This window comes from Coptis chinensis, chromosome 1 (assembly GCF_015680905.1).
Source record: "Coptis chinensis isolate HL-2020 chromosome 1, ASM1568090v1, whole genome shotgun sequence".
Taxonomy (NCBI): Eukaryota; Viridiplantae; Streptophyta; class Magnoliopsida; order Ranunculales; family Ranunculaceae; genus Coptis; species Coptis chinensis.
In genome coordinates, this window is record NC_141456.1 from 88,174,900 (window position 1) to 88,186,070 (window position 11,171).

Genomic DNA, 11,171 nt, shown 5'->3' on the forward strand with positions numbered 1-11,171 from the left:
ATCCTACACAAGTCAAATTGAAGTTAGTTGACCGCTCTACCAAGATTCCCAGAGGCATAGTTGAGGATGTTCTTGTTCAAGTAGCTGATTTCTACTATCCAGTGGATTTCATTGTGATAGACACCCAGGAAGCCTTTGATAAAATACCAATTATTCTAGGCCGACCTTTCCTCGCTACCGCAAAAGCTTTGATAAATTGTCACAACGGTGAAATGAAGATCAACTTTGGTAAGATGTTGATGGACATAAATATCTTTCACCTGTTGAATAAAGATTGTGATGACGCCAAAGGTGAAGAGGTGTACTTCCTTGATAGCATGATACAAGAATTCGTCCCATTCGAAGATACAATTGAAAGTGCTCAATCTACGTAAAATCGTGATGAACCCGGAACCCCACCACGAGGCATTACTAGCCATGTTCTTGGAATCTCTCAGAGAAAATTCAAGATTTAAGTGAGCAAATTATGGAAAATTGATGAGAGAGAGTATCATACCTTGAGAAGATGAACTCTACATTTCGGGATGAACAACGGACTTACGTCGGAAAAATCGGTTACTAGAGAATCAAATTTTAAAGAAGTTTTGGAAAAACAACAGAATCTAGAAACTGAAATGAGTCTTCTGAAGCAGAAAGTGGACCATATTGATAAGAAGTATTGCACTGTTGAAGCCTCTTCTACACCATCATTGTCGGAACGAGAGAAGTATGTGAACCAGTCCACCGCCCACCTTGAGCACAGTCAGCCAGACATCCATTATCATTATTGTGGTGGTAAAGGGCATATCAGATATTATTGTCCTGTTAGAAAGAAAGATTTTTGTCAATCTTCTACACAGAGGAACCACAAGGCTTATCACACAATCATCAGACTTGAAATAGTTCAAGGTAGAAAAGCAACTTCACCAGCAATCTTTCCAGCATATCAAGGAGTATTTTTGACAACCTACAAGGTGAGACCTCCTCGTCCTCCAAACATTCGTCAGATTTGGGTAAGAAAATCTGCTCTCCTCACTCCAAATTGATAATGCATGATATATAGTTTTAGGGATCTGACTTAAAAAGACCTAACAAAAAAAAAAAAAATCTTGGTAAAAGGAAATGTTCTTATTTTTTGGATTAATTTTGATATTCGGCATCAATGGTAACATCTTCCCTTTTTCTCATTCATTTCATTTACTTAATTTCTATACATTGATGACAATGCATATGTTAAGTTGGGGGAGGGTGTACTTGAGAAATGAATTTCGAAAATTAGTTTTTAAAAACAAATTTTTTTTTTCTATATCAGTAGCATGAGAAAAATGAATTTTAATGATGAGTCTGTGATATAGATTCTATACTACTTAGTGTTGAGTTTGATAGATAGTTGATATTATTGATTTCATTACCACTTAGACTATTTATTATGCTCGGATATAGTTTTTGTTGATAGAATTCTTTATCAAGGCACCACCACCATAATACTTGGTCAGTTTTGTGTACTTTTGCTAGAAGAGAGATTTAAACCCCTAGTAAACTGGAAGTAGAATTTTTAGACTTAGCCCATGAGACTTGAGCTTTATACCCATTCTTTGAAGAGTTCTTACGAAAAATCCGAGTCTTAGTGACTCAACATCTTTTAGTTCTTTATGTCGTTGTAATATAGTTTCATTATTTGTTGATTTGGTTAATCACGAAGTGACATTAACTGGGGAGATAGCCATCCATTAGGTCTTGTAGTCTATTCGAAACATAGTATCATACTGATAAGTCAAGTAGTGAACCCATTCAACCTTTATCCCACCTAGTAGGACCATCATGTTAAACCCTTTTGAGCCTTACAATAAGCCATTTTCTTTCATAAAACCCTTTACCCTTTACCCAACTCCAGACAAGGAGTATAGCCAAAATATTTATCAACCATACCCATATGTTTCTGAGAATACAAGGGGTACAAAGAGGAAGAAATAGCACAAAAGGAAGATTACAAGGAAATACCAGAGAGATACAATGAAGACCATCATTCTGTTCTAAGTGAAATAAGCTAGTGGAAAACAAACATATCCAGTACTAATCAAGGATATACCACTGAGCTAAAGAAAAATAATAATAAAAAAAAAAAAAAAAAAAAAAGAAGAAGTTGAACAGAATGGATGGAAAAGCTAAGACAAAGGAAGAATTTTCTCTGCAATACAGAATTTGAAGAAATCTTCCAAATAATGAAGCAAAACCCTTAGTGTTTTTCAGAAACAACATTTGAATCCTTTTTACCTTTCTTTCATAAACTAATACCCAAGCCAAGTTACAACCCATGACTTATCACTACAGTATGGTACGAAGTCTAGAATACGTGAGAGGATGCTAAAGTGAAGGACCCGACACTTCATATGTGATTGACATTCTTTCCATGAGATTACTTTTATTCAGAAGTCTGTTTTTCAAGGTAGTATGTGGGATGTTCGTATGCATTATTCTTTTCCCCACATACACGAGGTAAAATAGTAGACCATCTTTTGAGAGATTCTTTTCTGAGAGTATGACTAGTGAGTATGGCGGTTTGGAATGCTTTTAAAGCTCATTGTAACCTCTATAAATAGAGGACCTAAGTGCCTCATATAATTTGCCAATTCACTTATATTCTTGTCTCCAGAACTTGAGGCAGAGAGAGATTAATAATAAAAGATCGGTTTTAACTAGCTGAGTCTTAATAAATTAGTCTTTCTAGTCTTATGTTCTTCGACTCTTCTTCTCCTCGTTCTTCATGTTCTTCCTTCTTTATGGAAGGCTAATCTTCTCCTTCAAGGGAGAAGATGAAGCCGGTGCTTAAGGTTTAATGATTTTTCTGGTTCATGGTGTTCTTCAATCAGGTTAGTTCTTTATGTTTTTAGTTATTAGTTATATTGCCCAGACTAGGGGATGGAAGTATAGATTAAGGTTTTTATTTATTGCAATCGAATATCATACTAGTTTAGGATTTTATTTATTGCAATTGAATATTTGGTAGTGACATGCTTGAATTTATGGCACTCGAATATCATGCTAGAATAGGGTTTTATTTATTGTAATTGAATATTATACTATTATTCACTACTTTTCTTCTAGTTGTGTAGTATTTTACAGTAAAGGAAGTATTCCTTGTGTTTTTGCCTTAGATGGTGATTCATTGAATAGCTGCCCAAACTCACATAAAAGAAAAGAAGATACTAGTAACATGAACATAGGAACAACCTTAAGTAGAGTTATTTGTTAACGATGTTTTGTCTAAGAGGGCATTGACACTCGGTCGATTGCCTAATTGTAGTCTATTTGTAAGAACAACCATGAAGTAGAAGGTCATAGATCAAAAGTATTGGTGGATTCTAATCTCTTGAATTCCCTCTCTTATAAATTCTCAATAGTTTAGTTTAGTTTAGCATTAGAATCTACAATATCCATAATCATAGTTTTTTATCCCTCAAACCCCTTTCCAGTCCTGTCCTTCATATAAACATACACTTAAAAGTGGAACGATACCCTACTCATCCTTTACTTATTGAGGGATAATTAGATTTTGATATGTTTCTATTTTGTTCAATGACCATCAACATCATCCGTATACCATCTCACACAAAAATAGGCAAGGTCAAGATGCACGTGTGTACGAGTTTGGGCCCAAGCCCAATTTGATTTTTTGAATTTTTTTCTATTTTTTGCGCAACTTCAACCTAAAATTGTCGCTTCGTTACCGGTCCGATTTTTGCAAATGAGCTATGAAAATGATCAGGAGAGAATTTCCAATCCAATGATCTATAAAACACTCTATTCTGACTGTGGGTGACATATAAGAAGATAGAAAATGACTCGGAGTGCGTGCATGTCGTAAGTTGAAATCTAATTTTATAGATAATGTCAACCCAAATCGTAATACAATTAAACAGCCTAAGCAACACAAATAGAAAGTTGAACAATCCAAGATGGAAACGAACACCCCCAAACAAATTTTAGACAACAAAGTTTAGAAAATTTGTTTTAAAAGTGGTTTTTTTAAAGTTAGATTCCTGAGACTTCCTAAATTACTATGTTTATGATTTTAACAATTTTTATTTTTATGAAAAATATTTAATATAAAAAAACAAGAAAGCAATAAATGCATAATTCACACCATAGAGGAACACGACTCAAAATCCGAGAAAACATGCAAGCGTGGAAAACTTGAATTATGTTTAACGTAGACTTAGGATCCGGTACTTACAACCACACACTCCATAAGGAGGGCCCGGTTACCTGAATGGGGCACTTACCAATATATGGAAATGAAAGGAAGTACACCAACGAAAAGGCCAGTCCTCATAGATAGGGTCCTGTACAAGGACTTCCTCTACATCAGGGGACAAAAGCTCGTGGAAAGGTTTCAACCGTTGGCCATTGACTTGAAAGGTACTGTTGTCCTTGGGATTTACCAAGGTGATTGCCCCGTGAGGGGTGACTTCAAGAACTTAAAAGGACCGCACTAACGGGTTTTAATTCCCTGGAAAAATATGTAGACGGGAATTGTAAAGTAAGACCTTTTGACCTACCACAAACTCTTTGCGCAAGATTTTCTTATCATGAACACGTTTCATGTTAGCTTTATAATACTTCGCGAGATCATAAGAATCACTACGGATTTCTTCAAACTCATTCAATTGTAACTTGCACTTGACACCTGCCTCATCAAGATTGAAGTTAAGGCTTTTTATAGCCTACATAGCACGGTGCTCCAATTCAACGGGCAATTGACATGGTTTCCCAAATACAAGTCTTAAGGGAGACATACCTATAGGAGTTTTGAAAGCAGTCTTATATGCCCATAAGGCATCAGATAGACGCTTTGACCAGTTTTTCCTATCAGGATTTACAATTGTTTCTAAGATCTTTTTGATTTCCCTATTAGAAACTTTTACTTGTCCGCTAGTTTGTGGATGATACGGAGTTGCTACCTTATGTGTAACTCCATACTTTTTCACGAGAGATGCAACAACTGTATTGCAAAAATGAGTTCCACCATCACTAAAGATGGCTTTGGGAATGCCAAATCGACAGAAAATATACTCTTTAACAAAAAACACAACTATCTTATGGTCATTGCATCAACAAGCCATGGCCTCTATCCATTTAGACATGTAGTCCACGACAACTAGAATATAAATGAAACTGTGGGAAATTGGAAAGGGACCCATGAAATCAATGCCCCATACGTCAAATATTTCTACCACCATGATTGGATTTAATGGCATCATATTACACTTCGTGATTCGCCCAAGTTGTTGGCAACAAACACACGTCTTGCAATGCACTTGGGCATCTTTAAAAATAGTAAGCCAATAAAACCCACATTGAAGAATTTTAGCAGCTGTTTTCATACCACTAAAATGGCCACCACACCCTTTGTCATGGCAGAATGAGAGAACCTCATTATATTCCCATTGGGGAATACAACGACGAATAATCTGATCCGCACAATACTTGAAAATGTAGGGTTCATCCCAGTAGTATAGCTTAACTCTGGCCAAGAACTTCTTACGTTCATTTCTTGACCAATCATAAGGAATAACATCAGATACTAAATAATTCACAATGTCAGCATACCATGGTGCAGAAAAAATAGCATACAGATGCTCATCAGGAAAAGAGTCCGTTATGGACTCAGAATCACTATCATCGTCGTTTGTTAGTCTAGATAAGTGGTCGACAACTACATTTTCGACCCCTCTTTTGTCTTTTATTTCTAATGTGAGCTCTTCCAGGAGAAGAATCCATCGGATTAATCTCTGCTTAGCATCCTTCTTTGCGAGGAGGTACCTAAGGTCTGCATGGTCCGTGTAAACTGGAGTCTTAGAACCAACCAAATAAGGACAAAACTTATCGAAAGTATAAACAACAGCTAAGAATTCTTTTTCAGTAGTTGTATCATTCCTTTGAGCATCGTTTAGATTTTTACTAGCATAATAAATAACAGTGGACTTATTATCTAGTTTCTATCCCAAGACAGCACGAACTGCATAATCACTAGCATCACACATGAGTTCAAAAGGTTTAGACCAATCAGGAGGCTGTATAATGGGTGCAGAAGTTAAGGCGGCTTTTAAAGTTTCAAAAGCCTATTTACAGTTAAAATTAAAATAAAAAATGGCATCCTTTAAAAGCAGATTAGTTAACGGCCTAGCTATTTTAGAAAAATCTTTAATAAAGCGCCTATAAAAACATGCATGGCCTAGAAAGGCTCTAATATCATGGACAGTCCATGTTATATGTAGAGTCGCTATCTTATCTAGTTTGGCCTTATCTACTTCGATGCCATCACAAGATACAATGTGACCTAGTACTATGCCTTTTCTCACCATGAAATGACATTTTTTCCAATTTAAAACAAGACTCTTCTCTTCATATCGTGTCAAAACTTTGGACAGGTTAGACAGGCAATCAGTGAAAGAGTCCCCATAGGTGTAGACTTGAAGATGGTGTTGACTTCCTCTAAGTAGGAGTCATCGGCGAAATCTGAACTTCCAAAAGACAGGAATTTATGCATTTGGTTTTCCGAAAACGTGTTATTAAAATAATCTTGAGCTAAGCTCTTGATCATGCTAACCTCCCCATCTACAGACGAATCTGGTAACTGTTTCATCATTTTAAAAACATTTACCTCAACAGAAAGATTGCAAAAAGACAAGGACATCGAACCATCGCGATAGTTTATGAGCGCGTTGGCAGTTGCTAAGAAAGGACACCCTAAAATGATCAGAACAGAGTCGTTAGCAACATCTGTATCAAAGATAACAAAATCAGCAGGATAGTAGAAATCCTAGACCTTAACAAGCACGTTTTCAACCATACCCTTAGGGTACTTAATAGATCGATCCGCTAATTGCAACGTCATTTTAGTAGGTTGCATCTCCTGTAGACCTATTTATTTGTATAGATAATACGGGAGTAAGTTAACACTCTCTCCCAGGTCTAGTAAAGCGGTCGTCGTGTGGGAATCTCCTAAGGTGCATTGTACAGTAGGACTACCAGGGTCCTTGCACTTAACGATTCCATTATGTTTCGATAAAGTTGGAAACTGTTCAGTTAGAAAGGCGTCTTTAGGAATATTAGTCTTACGCCTAGTAGTGCACAACTCTTTAAGAAACTTAGCGTGGTGAGGTAATTTTTTAATTGCTTCGAGAAAGGGTAGGTTTATCGTTAGATTTTTAAAAAATTCCTTAATCTCGTCAAAGTTTGTATCCCTGTTTAACATAGCTAATTTCTGGGAAAACGATGGTTTCTCTCTATATTTAACGTATGGATCAACTGGGTGTCTAACCTTTGCTTTCTGTGTCTTAGGTTTTGGTTTAACTGGTACCTCTATAGGGGTAGGCTCTTCAATTTCTATTTCGGTATCTAGTTCAATCTCCGGTGTAGGGACTACTTGTGGGGTAACTATAGGCATAGTTCGTTGTTATCAACTACTCTCCCAGAACGGAGAGTGGTGATGGCATTTAGCTCACCTACGTTTGCATTTTCTGTACTAGTATTACTGTTCACCTTAAAGGCAGTGTTTGTTGTTTTAGGATTAGTTATTGCTTTACCTGGAAACAGACCTTTGGGTTGTACTTTCTCTTGAGCTAACTGCTGTAAGAAAAGTTGGATGGCTTGTAAAATCTGTTGTTGAGATTGTATAAAGGTATCGAAACGATCCGGTTGTGGAGTAGTATTTGCTACTGGTTGTGTGATAAGAGCCCAAAACTGTAGTTTTTAACCCTGTAACAGTCATACTTTTAGACCAATTATGTGAGTAATAATTAAGAGTTAACACTGATTACGTGTTTTTATGCATTTCAGGTTTCAAAGTCCATTATGTACAGAAATGTGCCACTTTAGCAAGATAAAGGAGCAAAGTTCGGTTACTAAGGAGTTCCGTGATTAAAGGCCAAGATTCAAGAAGACAAAGCCTTTCTATGGCCCGGTCAATAGCTGAAAAGTCGACGCGGGCAAAAACAGCACACAAGTCAGCAGAACTTCCGAAGGCCGTATCTTTGAACTCAGACCTCGGAATGGGTCCTACCTTATGTCAAAACGACCAGCTCGGAAAGAGCTTTCAAATGATCTAAGCCTTGATCCAATCAGAGGAGCAGAAGTGGACGAAAAGTCTCTTGAAGCCAACTGCAGCTGAATAGGCCTTTTTGGACTGAAAGAATTGGGTTTTGGGCCTGATTCTTCGGCCCAAAACATGGCTCCAAGCCCATGCACGATTTTTGGATCTGAAAGTATAAAAACCAAAGTTTAACTCTTTGTTAATGGTAGCTAGTTAGACCTAAAAAATATATATAATTCTAGATCTAGTTTTCAGTAGAGTAATTAAGTTTAAGTTCCAATTTCAATTCTTGTTTTAGATTAAGTCTTGAATCATTGTTCTTGATTGATTAGATAAATAAAATAGTTATTTTTATCAATTTTCGATTTTTTGTCAGTTCAATTTATAGATCTAATTTTAATTTTTGTTGATTATCATTTCAGTAGTTTAAGTAGATTGAAACATTGTTAGTTAAATTAGTTAAGTTAGAATTTTAATATGATATGTAGTTATAATTCAATGGGAAATGATGGGTTGATGACTCAAGGCTAAAACCTCCATTAGAGGGGTTGATGAAGCTTTGATGAAAACTTAGTGGTATAGTGTAGAAGCATTGTAGAATCTATTCCACTCTAGAAGGTCGTGGTTCGGCATGAGAATGGGTGGACGACCTCACATGCTAGTTAGTATTTGGCAGAAATGCCATGAACACTAGGGATTAGAACTCGAAATTCTTAAGAAGAACGTGAGAATCGAGATACAAGAATCTATGCTAGGTTATTAAGTTGGATTTGAAGTGGATTCAATTCCCCTCTAATCCGTTATCTAGATTCAAAAACAGATATATTTTCATAGCATTCATAGTTTAAATTCAACATAATCAATTTCATATTGTATCGTAGTATAACACCCTTCGTAAAGCTCTCATTAGACATAAGACCAATTAATTAGACTAGAAAACATTCCATGCTAGAGAACTAGGAGTGGAACGAATTTGTTACTCCACTTTATTTTAATAGAATTGAGAGTAGAAACTTTGATAAATATAGACACGTAAATAGTTTTAGTTTACTTACGTTTTGAGTTCATCGTTCATTTCGTAGGTAAACTAGTCATTTTAACTTTTATCAAATGGTGCCGCTGCCATCTTAGTTTCACTTTAGCATTGTTTTCATATTATAATTAGTCATTTTTAAGTCCCATTAAACCCACCCACCCTTGTTTGATTCATACTGTGGTTATCCGTTTCAGCGTTGAAAAGTTTCGCAAAAAATATACACGAGCTGACAAGGCGCTCTATCCGAAGCACTCGGCTCAAAAGCTCGAACCTTGAGCGAATTCCCTAAAACACTGTAACTTGAAATACACGAGTGACCGCGTCTGCTAAGCGCACCGCCTCTAAGCTAAATTTTCCCGATTTCTACAGGTTTGTTTCGAACTTCAATTCTTTAAGTTTTTCAGATTTCTAACTTGTTATTTACACTGAACACGCGTAAACAAGACGCTATTCATAAGCGAAGCAAGGACGCTATCAAGTATTCCTTTCTTCCATACCTCGCATCTCCAATTAGAGGTTTATACTAAAATATCAAGATTGTTTGGAGTGTTGTCGTGTTTAGACTTAGACTTGCATGAGATTAAGGTCTAGTCGGAGAAAAACACCGAACGTAATTAACCATCAGTGTCAACAAACAAATCTACCAAGTATACCAATCACTACACCTCTAGCTACTATTCCACCAACCACACCTGACATAATGGCTGAAGAAAGAGAGACTCCTCTCTCCGATTTTTACAAATCCTTGAGCGATAGCCCTAAATCTTGCATCGCGTTAGTAGACCATTGGGGATTTTGAATTCCCCAAACATATTTAATTTGTTACCCGTTTTCCATGGTTTAGACCATGAAAAACCTTATCAACACATGTGTAGGATTGAACAAGTCCTTACAACATTCCATCATCCTACGGTTGGTATGGAACAGATTAAACTGAGGGTATTTCCCTTCACCTTAGCCGATAAGGCAGCGTCTTGGTTAACGCCGCCTGGCGCTAACTCTGTGGACTCGTGGGCTAAACTTGTTCACTTGTTTATGGAACATTTTACCCACCCCTAAAGACGGATGAGATGCTTTCCAAGATTCATTTTTCCGACAAAATCCTCATGAATCATTTTCTCGAGGCTTGGAATCGCTTTCACCGACCGCTTATAGAGTGTCCACACCATAACCTAGCAAAAGACACGTTAGTTATTGCCTTTTTCAAAGGACTTCAACATCACCATAAAGAAGTCCTTGACATAATGAATGGGGTAGTTTCTAAGTAAAAAGGACCCCTGAGGCTTACAAATTTTAGAAGATCAAACTAAACTAAATAACAATTGGGGGTAGTGATGATATCCCCCGCCTCGTTAGTTCTTCTTCAACAGTTAAGGCCGCCGGTATGTTTGAGATGAAACCCGATCTAGAACTTAAAAATTTAATCGAATCTCTAACTAAAAAGGTTGAGGCTATTTCTGTGCAACAAAAGCCTATCCCCATCATGAATGTCAACTCCAACCCATGTAATGTCTGTTTGAGTCCTGAGCACTCTGAATCCTATTGTCCTCTCGCTTATGAACAACAACAATTAGAGCAAGACAATGTTTGCTCCATTAATAGATATCCTATTCCTAATGCCCCATGGAGACAACATCCCAACTTTAGTTGGCGAAACAATCAACAAGTTTCACCTCCAGGGTTTAATAACCAAAATGTTAGGCAAGCAAACAACTATAATCAAGCTCCACCTAGGCAAGGACAGGGACAAAGTCAGGGAAATTATAATAATTATAACAACCAAGCGCAACCACGACAAGATTTAGCACAACGTCAGGGTAATTATAATAGTTATAATACCAATAGAGGTATCGTTCCGGTTAACAATAATAACTATCACAACCCACCCATAAATAACCAGCGTGAGATAGTTCGGTCGATGCATTCTCGCTGACTACTACACCATCACATCCGGATCGTATAGACGCCTTTATACAGGTTACCCAACAACTTTTCCAATTAATTACTCAATCAAACCAATAGATCTTACAATCCATAAATCAGGGCATACAACAGTTAGCC